Genomic DNA, 11204 nt, shown 5'->3' on the forward strand with positions numbered 1-11204 from the left:
TGAACATCCTAACACTTTTGTCTTGTTCTTGATCTTAGGGGAAAAGCATCCAGTTTTCACCATCAAGTATAATGTTAGTTGTGGATTCTTTGTAGATGTTCTTTATCAGATCAAGTCTCTAGCTTTTGAGATATTATATACTTGTGTATGTGTGTGTGTGTGTTAGTGATGCATGAGTATTTATATATGCATATAAATGTGTGTGTATATGTACATATATATGTAACACTCACATTTATATATGTGCTGTGTGTATATATGTATGTGTGTATTGAAAGCACCTGAAATCTGTTACGAAATTTTCAATATGCAATACCATATTATTAATTGAAGGTATAATACTACATATTACATCTCTAAACTTGTTCATTCTACATGACTACCACTTTGTACCATTTTACAAACATCACCCCTTTCCCCCACATCTCACTACCCTTGGTAACCAGAGTTCTACTCTCTGCTGATATGCTTGTGAATCTGTACATCCAACATATAGCAGAGTTCATGTAATAGTTTCTGCTTATTTCACTTAGTATAATATAAAGATGTAAAAAAAAAGTATGAAAAAGTGCTCAATTTCACCAAACATCAGGGAAATAGAAATCAAAATCACATGAGACATCACATCATACCTGCTAAGAAGACTATTTCAGAAAGACAAATATATCAAATGCTGGAAAAGATGTGGAGAAATTGGAGTTCTTGTATACTATTGATGGAAATGTAAGTTGATGCAACCAGAGTGGAAAGCTGTGTGGTGGTTCTTAAAGAGATGAAAAATAGAAGTATCTTATGAACTAGTGAACACCCTTCTGTATTTCTACCCAAAAGAAAATAAAATCAGTACCTCTTAGAGATACTGATTCATTATTCACAGTAACCAAGACACATACCAATCTAAGTATCCATTGATGATGAGATAAAGAAATTCACACACACACACACACACACACACTGAAATATTATTCAGACTTTTTAAAGGAAGGAATATAAGCCAGGTGCTCATGACTCATGCCTGTAATACTAGCTACTTGGGAGGCTGACATCAGGAGAATTGAAGTTCAAGTCCAGCCCAGGCAAAAAAGTTGGTCTCGCCTCAACCAATATCTTGGCATAGGGACATGCACCTGTCAACCCAAGCTATTCATGAGTCTGAGTCTGAGATCAGGAGAATCATGGTTCCAGGCCAGTTGGAGCAATAAAGTTTGAGAGACCCCATCTCAATAGAAAAAAGCTATGTGTGCATGCTATCCCAGCAATGACAGGAAGTTTAAATTAGGATTGTGGTCTTGGTAAGCTTGAGTGAAAAGTGAGATCATATCACCAAAGTAACCAGAGCAAAAAGGATTAGGGACATGACTCAAGTGGTAGAGCATCTACCTCAGAAACATGAAGCTCTGAGTGTGCAAGCTCCAGTATCACCAAAAAAACTTTTAATAAAATAGACAACATAAGTAAATAAATGAAAAGAAAAGAATTCTATCTACTGTTGAGTATTTTTTTCATGAAAGATTGTTTGGATTTTGTTAAGAAATTTTTCTATATCTATTGAGATGCTTGATTATGTTATTTTTACTTTTATTCTATTTTTAAGGTTTATTATATTGGTTTGATGTTGAGATGTCAAGCTAACCTTGAATTCCTGAGGGAAATTTCAATTGTTCATGGAGTGTAATTATTTTGTGTGTGCACATTACTGGATTCTGTTTGAAAGGATTTGTTAAGGAGTTTTGTATCCATATTCATAGGATATATTGATCTAAAGTTATCTTTTCTTGCTATGTCTTTGGTTTTAGAAACAGAATAATATTGACCACATCGAATCATTTAGAAAGTGTTTCTTCCTGTTTGATGTTTTGGAAGATGTTTTGAAAAATAGTATTATTTAAATGTTTGTTAGATTTAGCTAGCAAAACTACCGAAGAATGGGCTTCTGATGTGCATAGTTTGTTGATTATTAACTAAATCTTATCTGTTACAGCTCTATTGAGATTGCCTGTTTTTACTTCAGTCAGTTTTGCTAGTTTAAATTTTGTAGGAATTTTCCTATTTCATCTAGCTTGATTAATTTACTGGTAAATGTGGTATTCCGTTGTAATTATTCTTGTTTCGATAAGGCCAATAGCATTGGCTCCTCTTTTATTTATGATTCTGGCAAAGTAAGTCTTTTACATTTTTTTGTCAAATCTAGCAAAATATTTGTCAACTTTATTAATATTTTCAAATAACAAGCTTTCTACATCATTGATTTTCTCCTATTTAATTACCTTCTGCCCTATTTTACCTCTATTTTTTTACCCTGTTTCCTTTAACCTTCGTTTGCTAGTGTCTTAAAGAAGAAAATTTCTGGGGTCTTTACTACATGTTTTTCACGGATGCTACTTCAGCTTTGTTGGGTATCAACATTTAATTTACTATAATATCCTACTTGGATTCTCAAGGGTCGAAGTAGCTCAAATTCAAATGAGGGAATTTGATCAGCGTTCATAATAAGTGAAGGAGTCTGAGAGAATTGATGGCAGTGCTTTAGACCAATTCCACGTGCTATTGTTTCTGTTTCTACATCTGAATGTGTAGAAGGAATTGATGTGTTATGTGCTAATGTGAATACTCCCAACCTGGAAAGACAGATTTTGAAAAAGTACTGGTACCTTTGGGGATTCATAACTCTAATGACTCGTTTTGCTTTTTGGAGACACTGGCAAAGGAAGAAAGCTATGACTGCGATGTATACCTTAGATTTTTGATTCATCCATTTGCAATCACCTCTAGCTATTAGCTCATTTTGAAGTTCTTTTCAAAACTGAACTCAAGGAACCCTGGTGAATCTCTGACCTGATATTTCCATTTTGAAATAGAGCTCAGACTCTATAACTGACAAGGTGGAAGAGTGCATAATGGTCTGTTAAGTGGAAGTGGTGTAATTCAGGAATGCTGTTGGACTGGCTCCAATGTTGTCTTGACTTTAAAAGAAAAGTGGCAGTGATCTCATCAAGAGAAACTTAATCTTCCCTCTGCTGACTGAAGCAAAACCACTGGATTTTCAAGGAGATTCCACTAACGGTCTGAGCCTTCTGAACTTGTAACTTGCCCAAACTGAAGCCAAACAGTGTCTGCTTAATTATAGTCACATCTCAGTCTCAATCCAAGCTATGCATGACCAAATCTGGACATGGTTGTTCTGGACTGTGACAGAACTCAGGGGTATTCTCCTCCTGACTCCCCTAAATGATCCTTGTTAGACTTTTATTGACTTTGGCTTTTGTTGGTGTCATGGATATTTAGTCTATCACTTGGAAAACTATAGACTCGTGGGTTAAACGAGTCTAAACTCCTCTTAGAGTCCTTGAACTGTGGAGATAAATTATGACTAATGATGATAGTATCTGAACCACATGCATAAATGTGAATGGTCAGGGTTTGCTTTCTGATGAGGCTTCATGAATCAAGCTCTACCCAGATTGTCACCAACAGTACTTTATTAGTATAATACCAGATGTGACATCTTATCCACCATCATAGACTTGGTACAATCCTTGCATCACAGCCCTAGGACTCTAGATTTTTGGTATAGAAGGTACCACTACCAGAGTCATGACTACCAAGGTTGACCTATTTGTCTTGCAGTAAAAGATATTATATCATACAGACATTGCCTCTGCTATTTATGGAAGATTGATTATATCAGAACACTGAGCCTTGCTTATAATAGACCTCTGTACCTCACTGCTATTGACACATTAAAATTGCAGAGTTGCTCTTTCAGTATTATCAACGAACTCTGGCCTCAGTTTTGTGTCCCTTGAAAGTAATCTATTTCATGCTTTTGACTTTCTAGACCATTTGCTGTTAGGAAATGTTATAGCTTTGGCCACAAAAGCCACTTAACAATGGGTAATGATCAAGGTATTTGACCATAACTCATACCTCTTAGTAATGATCAAGATGAGAAGGATGGGGAATTATACAGATATATTGGAAATATTTGAGATTCTGCCCAAATCACTCCTGGATCCAATACTTTTCTCTTCTCTGGCAACCAAACCAAAGGTAACCCAGAGTTTCAGATTTAATTTTTCATCTACCTACATTCATCCAGTGTCTGATTATAAGGGTAATGACCTGGCTAAGAGCCAGGCCAAATGAAGGACATAATGGCTTTCTATAATTTTAACTGATAGGCTGCTGTTCCTCTAGCACCTAACCTTTCTCTATGGACAGTGTGAGTAAAAAAGGAACAGCTGAGTATGAAAAGCAAAATTCCATCTACCAGAATTGGATGCACTGCTTTTGTGATGACTGAGGGAGAGTAGCAATTCAAACCTTGGTATGATGAGACATGATCTTTATCTACCAAAACTATTCCTAGAACTTTCTTTAATGTCTTGCTGCAACTCTACCAAACTATTGTAAGTAATAACTGACTGCATGATCATCAACTCCTACCAGATGGTTTGGATTATGATTTGATTACCGTTCCCTTTATCCTTATCTTAATGTGTATCAGAAACAGCAAGAATGGTCCCAGCTTCTCTACCTTCTAAGGAAAACATTTGTAATCATATCTAGATATCTTTCCTATCATCTTTCTTACTCATCCTGTGGGGCAAACACCCCTCCGCCCACCTGGAATGTATATAAATAGCATAGATTTAACTGACTGTCCTAGACTCAAACAAGGACTAGACTCAGTAATTTGAACTGAACTGAAATCCTTAAGACCCCTCTGACACAGCATTTAGCAGGTAGTTCTCTTGGCATTATCGACCTTCTTAACTTATATAGAGTCTACTTGGAGGGCTCCAAAAATTATGAGTCATGCTCTTTCTAGATCACATATGTGCCCCCTGAAATGGATCATATTTGGAACCCAGGCATTCTCATTCTTCCTCCCTGAAAACAGTGTGATTTTTACGTTGAGGTAGTTAAAAGGGACTTTCATGTACAATTTAAGGAACCATCACAGTGGATCATGTATCTCTCAGATTATCAGAAGTCCTAATGGCCTTAGCTTTAAAAAATCTTAATGTTTTTAAAAGTAGAATTTATTTTCAGAGCAATTTTAGAATTCCAGAAATAATGTCTGCAAATAGAGTCCTTTAAATCCGCTACTGCCTCTACACCCATCCCTCAGACAAATTTTCCCTTTTCTTAAGATCTTGCATTAGTGTACCAGGTTTGGTACAATTGATGAGTCAATATTGATATATTATTATTAATTAAAGTCTGCATTTTTTGTTTTTATTTTTGAGTTTGGGTCTCATTGCGTAGCTCCTCTGGCCTCTTACCCCAGCGCTTGAGTGCTAGGATTAAAGGCTTGCCCGATCACACCCAGCTTCCTAAAGTCTTCCTAAAGGGTTCACATCTTGTGCTATACATTTCTGTGGGTTTTGACATGTGCATGTATCCAACATTATTGTATCACACAGAAGAGTTACATTGCCTAAAGATTCCCCGTGTCCCACCTGTTCATCCCTCCCTTCCCACGTCCTTCTGAATCCTTGACAACCATTGTCTCTGTAGTGCTACCTTTTCCCAGACTACCAGATATTTGGACTCATATTATTTGGTCTTCCACATAGTTTCTTATACTTAATATTGCACACTTAGTGTTCCTCATATTTTGTCATGGCTTTAAAGTTCATTTCTTTTGATGCTGAATAGTATTCTATTATGTAGTTGAACCATGGCTTGTTTGTCCATTCACTTTAGTTTTTTTTCCAATTTTGGCAATTATAAATGTCATTACGTAAGAAATGTGTGGGTGGGGGGGAGAGGGAGGGGGTGGAGTGGGTGGTAAGGGAGGGGGTGGGGGCAGGGAGGAGAAATGACCCAAGCCTTGTATGCACATATGAATAATAAAAGAAAAAAAAAGAAATTAATATCAGATATCACCATTAAAAAAAAAAAAGAAATGTGTGCAGGGATTTTGATCTGTTGATGAGTTTTCAACTCACTTAGAAGTATGATTGCTTGATCATGTGATAAGAATGTGTTCAGCTTCACGACATGCTGTAAAACTGTCTTCCCTGTCACTGTACCTGGTCATGAATGACAGCGCTGTCGTTCCATATTCTCACCAACTTTTTAATTTATATTTATTTATTTTTATTCAGTTATTTGGCAGTACTGGGGTTAAGCTCAGAGACCTGTACTTATTAGGTAGGCTCTCTGCCACTTCAGTCACTCCACAGGCACAACCATTTTTAGATTGCAGTTATATGTAATATTATCTAATTATTTTAATTTGCTAATCCCTAATAGTATATGATATTAGTCATTTTACCATATGCTTATTTTCCACCTGTATGTCTTCTTAGGTGAAGTGTTTGTTCAGATCTTTTGACCCTTTTTTAATAAGGTTGTTTATTTTCCTTATTGTGTAAGATTAAAAGTTTTTATTGGGGATAAAAGTGTTTTATTAGGTATTTGTTTTGCAAATATTTGTCCCTGTATAATTTGTCTTTTCTTTCTAGTAAGTATCTTTCACATAGCAGAAGTTTCTAATTTCAATAAAGTCCAACTTAAATGGTTTTTTTTCATGGATCATGCTTTTATAACTGTCTCACAGTTCTTGAATATTCTGCACTACCCTTTAATATTTTTATTTTTCCTTTTCATTTCAAGAAGTTTCTATTGGCATACATTCAAGCTCACTGATATTTTGCTTTCATATCAAGTCTATTGATATGCCCATCAAAGGCACTCTTCATTTTTGTATTTTTGATTTCTAGATAAACACTATGTAATTTTTTTATGTTTATCTGCCATGGAGTTGTTCTGTTTACCATTGTCCATTGAAGTTGTAGATATCAGCATTTGCTTTTTTATTCTTTCTTAGAGGTTATGTCTTTCTGCTGATCTTATCCAACTACTAGTACCTTGTCCTTTTCCCATAAGAGCCAACTATGGTTTAAATCTTGTTTTTTCTTCCAAAGATTCATATATTAAAAGCATGGTCCTCAGTGTGGTGATGTCGAGAAGTGGTAGAACCTGGAAAGTGATGCTGTTTGTCTTTCAGAAGTGCTCCTAGGGCTTTGTTCATGAAGAAAAGTGTTGAGACCTACTGCAAATTAATTGGGTCTTGGGAACATCATCTTCAGAAGGAATTAATGCGAATCTAGAGACTAGTTCTCATGAGAGTGAGTTGTAAAGGAGAAGCTTCTCTAGCTTCTTGTCTTGCCATGAGATTTCTTCCACAAGTATTCCAGCCATTGTGATGTCATCACACGAGTACTCACTCACTCACTCAGTGGTCAAGCCAACCCCCAATACCCCCTTCCCCCAGTCATAGACTTTCAGGCTCCCATTCTGTGAGCCAATAAGCATATTTTCTATACATTACTCAGCTATGGGTATTTTGTTATAACAACAGAAAATAGACTAAGACAGAATCCTTACCACACTAATCAGTTATTTTAAATTTCCAACCTGATAACTCCAAAACTTCTGCCGAATCTTAGTCTGGTTCTGATGCTTTTTAAAAATCTGTCCAGTTTACTTTTTTCCCTTTTAGTATACCTTGCAGTTTTATTGTAGTTGTTGAAAGCCATGCATAATATATTAGGTAAAAGAAGCAGCTAGTAATTACATGAGGTTCTGTGTTCACACTCCATGTTCTGCTGTGCTGACTGTCCATGGAAGCTGTAGGAATCAGTATAAATTTCCTCTGGTGTCCTTGTGTTTGTATACCCTGTTGTCTTTGGATTTCCATAGGATCTCTTTCTGGGGAGTCTAGCCTTGCTGTGTCCAGCTGTCATCCTCTGTTATTAAACCCAAGTCCTACTTTTGTGGTGGTAAGGTGTGGAGAGAGGTCATCCTATAACCCCACAATTAGTCTCAGTCTTTTAGTGGGCATGCACCTATGGTCAAAGCCTTTTCAGTGTCTTTAAATTCCCACCCCTGCCTCTTTTATTAAGATTAGAGGGAGCTAGAGTTGCATATGTCACTTTCCTCCAGATAGGATGGGCTCTGGGGCAAGCCCATGCTGTGTGACTGTGGTGAAGTATTTTCCCTTTAGGACAGACATCTATTAAAGAGAACAAAATGCCCTGGGCATATATAAAAATGGCTTCTTTTTCCTTCCCTTACCAGATGCAAAGGGGGACATTCCTTTATTCTTTATGAGAATGGGTGGTACTCCTGCGATTAAAATTCATGAAAGCGTGGAATATCCCACTCCTATAATGTTGGGCCCTCACTTGTTTCCATCTCTCAATGTAGTCTATACTCCATCTCTGACAATTCGTGAGCTATCCCTTAGGTGATTCACTAGGTGCTGTTTCAACTGGGAATTTCTGCTCCTGTAAACTGTGTCTTCCTTTAAGTCCAGTTTTGGGGGCATTTGCTTGTTGTGTGACTTCAATCTGAGGACTCTAAGAAGAATTGTCAACCATCATTCAGTTCAGCTTTTGCCTTGTTGTGAAGGTGAGAGTAATCACGTACAAGTGGTTTGTAAAGTCTGCTTCAGGGTGTTTTAAAACAACAAAACTGTAATATTGGAATAACGTCTCCATTCAGTGCAAGGTTCAAATTCATTTATTGTCTAGTGTAATAAAGGTAATATCTCCTTCTTGGACAAAGTTTACGGAGATTTACTTTCAGTTCAACATAAAAGATACAAATTGTCCAAGTTGAGGATTTCTTAGCCATTATACAAACCTACTACTTTCACTTGGGTCCCCCTACTTGCCCCAAAGACTTAGAAGACAGAAGAAAAAACAAAATACATTTATGATGTCTACTGAATTGTGAAGATTAATATGTTTGGTTTCTGACTCAGAAGTATGAAGTCTTCTGCCAAAGCCAGACTTTTCTGATTGATAAGTAAGGAAGAACCCTACCAGTTTTTGACATGTATATCCACCAAGAAAGAGTTGTATAAAGCACACATTTTTTGTAGTAACAACATAAAAGCATCTGTGCCATTGATAATATAAATGGTGATAACCACTTTGTAAAGCTATTTGACTGTATCCATCAAGATGTAAAATACATGCATATTTTGTTCCAAAGGACTTCATTTTTAGGAATGTATATTACAAAATTACTCACATTCACAACAAAATGTACATGAGAACATCCAATAATATCAAAAAACTGGAAGTAATCTAATAAAAACCATAATGAAGATTGATATGATAAATCCATACTGTGTGAAATTTTGAATACATGAAAATGATAGATACATGTCTGCATAAAATGCTTCAAAAAGTTATGATTAAAGTGCTGGTCATGGTGGCACATTCCAGCAATACCACTGATCAGGACACTAAGGCAGAAGGATTGCAAGTTCAAGGCCAGCCCAGGCTATGTGGCAAGGCTCTGTCTCAAAAAAAATCAAACAATAATAGAAAACCTTATGACTGAGTAGAAACTACTTTTTCAAATGACAGTAGAATAATATAGACAATATGATTTCACAGAGTATGTACTTCAATGCTTAAGATAAAGTAGGCAGGTGTGACTTCAAAGAAGAAAGTGGGATTTGGATGGCAGAAAATAAATTCATTCAGAGGGCACTTTAATATTTTATTCTATATTTACATTGAGTTTGAGGTTTTGTATAATCAAACATTAGTGTACTTAATGTTTTGCCAAACTTAATTACAATTTTCCAATTACCAATCCCCTAAATTTAAAAACATTTTGATTTATGGAGTTATAAAGTAAAGAAAAATAAAATTATTTATTATAAATTCACTTAATGTATTTTTTTAAAGAGGATTAAATTTGAGTGTCATTTATGACTCAAAAAGTCTGTTGTTAAAAGTTTAATATAGTCCCTGACAAGTATATAGTCACTCGAAAATATTTGTTGAAGTAATGAATAATCCCCTAGTATTTAGAGACTAACGGAAGCTATGTGGACAATGATGACACCGATGATACAAACACAACTTACATATAAAAGGAACTTTGCAATATTTCTTATAAGAATGCATTTTCCATTTCCTCAGATTGCTCAAGTCATCTTTGTAAGGGGCTCTAGAACCAAATGGGAGATTGAAACCAATCAAAGACTTTTCTTGATGTAAAAGGAAGATTAAAGTGGACTAATGCTCACTGAGCAAATATGGCCAATGTAAATATAAAAATTTTCTGTAGTAAGTCATGTTTCATAGTTTTAAATAAAATCATGATTTGCGGGTTCTTTAATAACTACATAATTTGCTTTTGATATGTTTTAGTTTACTCTGTCTTTGTTATATTTGTCTCATCTGTAAATCCTGAATAAGTTCAAAGGCTCTACCTCGTGTACTTTATAAAATTGTACTAGATCAAAGCTTCTCTAGTTTTGTTGTTATTTTTCTGGCATTCTCAGTACCTCAGTAATTTTTTCATGCAGCTCTAGATCATAATAGAAAACTTATAGTTTCTTTGTAAAGGAGTTGAGTTCAAATAATTTATTTTTTTCATACTGTTTTATTAGGATGTATTCATTATATAGGGGATTCGTAGTGACAATTCCAATTAGACACATACTGTACATTAGTCACATCGGCCATCATCTCCCTCCTCAACCCCTCCCCCCACTTAAAGCAATTGCAATTGGTTTCTATTCCATACAGGTATATGAAGTCCATCAACCATATACCCTCACCTTAATCTCCTTCATTTACTATTTCCATTCCCACTAGTACCCCCCCCACATACACTGTGTCTGTCATTATTAACATTTAAGTTGATGTTTAAAGGGGTTTCTTAATGTATGCCCACTGTGGGTAGACTTTCTTTTGGTCAGTTCATCCCCATCCACTACTCTCCCTTACCCCTTTACCTCACTCCCCTCATTTTCAACAGCTTTCAGTACACATCCTATACCTTTACAGATATTATGTTTTACTATGCTCTGTCATTCTCTTTTCCTTTCCCTCTTTCCCTGAGTTCCATAGAGTAGTTCTGCTTTTACAAGCATGTTCTACATGTGAGTTTGTATATGATCTTTGGTTTTTGTGTATAGATTTGTCTTTTTGATCTGTCTTCCACATATGAGAGAAAACATGTGGCCTTTGTCTTTCTGAGCCTGGTTTACTTTACTTAACATGATGTCCTCTAATTGCATCCATTTACCTTCAAACTACTTGTCATTATTCCTCATGGCTGTGTAGAAGGCCATTGTGTATATATATATCACATTTTCTCTATCCTTTCATCCAGTTGTAGGGCACCTGGGTTGTTTCCAAAGCTTGGCTATTGTGAAT

The sequence above is a fragment of the Castor canadensis genome, chromosome 9, assembly GCF_047511655.1.
Source record: "Castor canadensis chromosome 9, mCasCan1.hap1v2, whole genome shotgun sequence".
Lineage (NCBI taxonomy): Eukaryota > Metazoa > Chordata > Mammalia > Rodentia > Castoridae > Castor > Castor canadensis.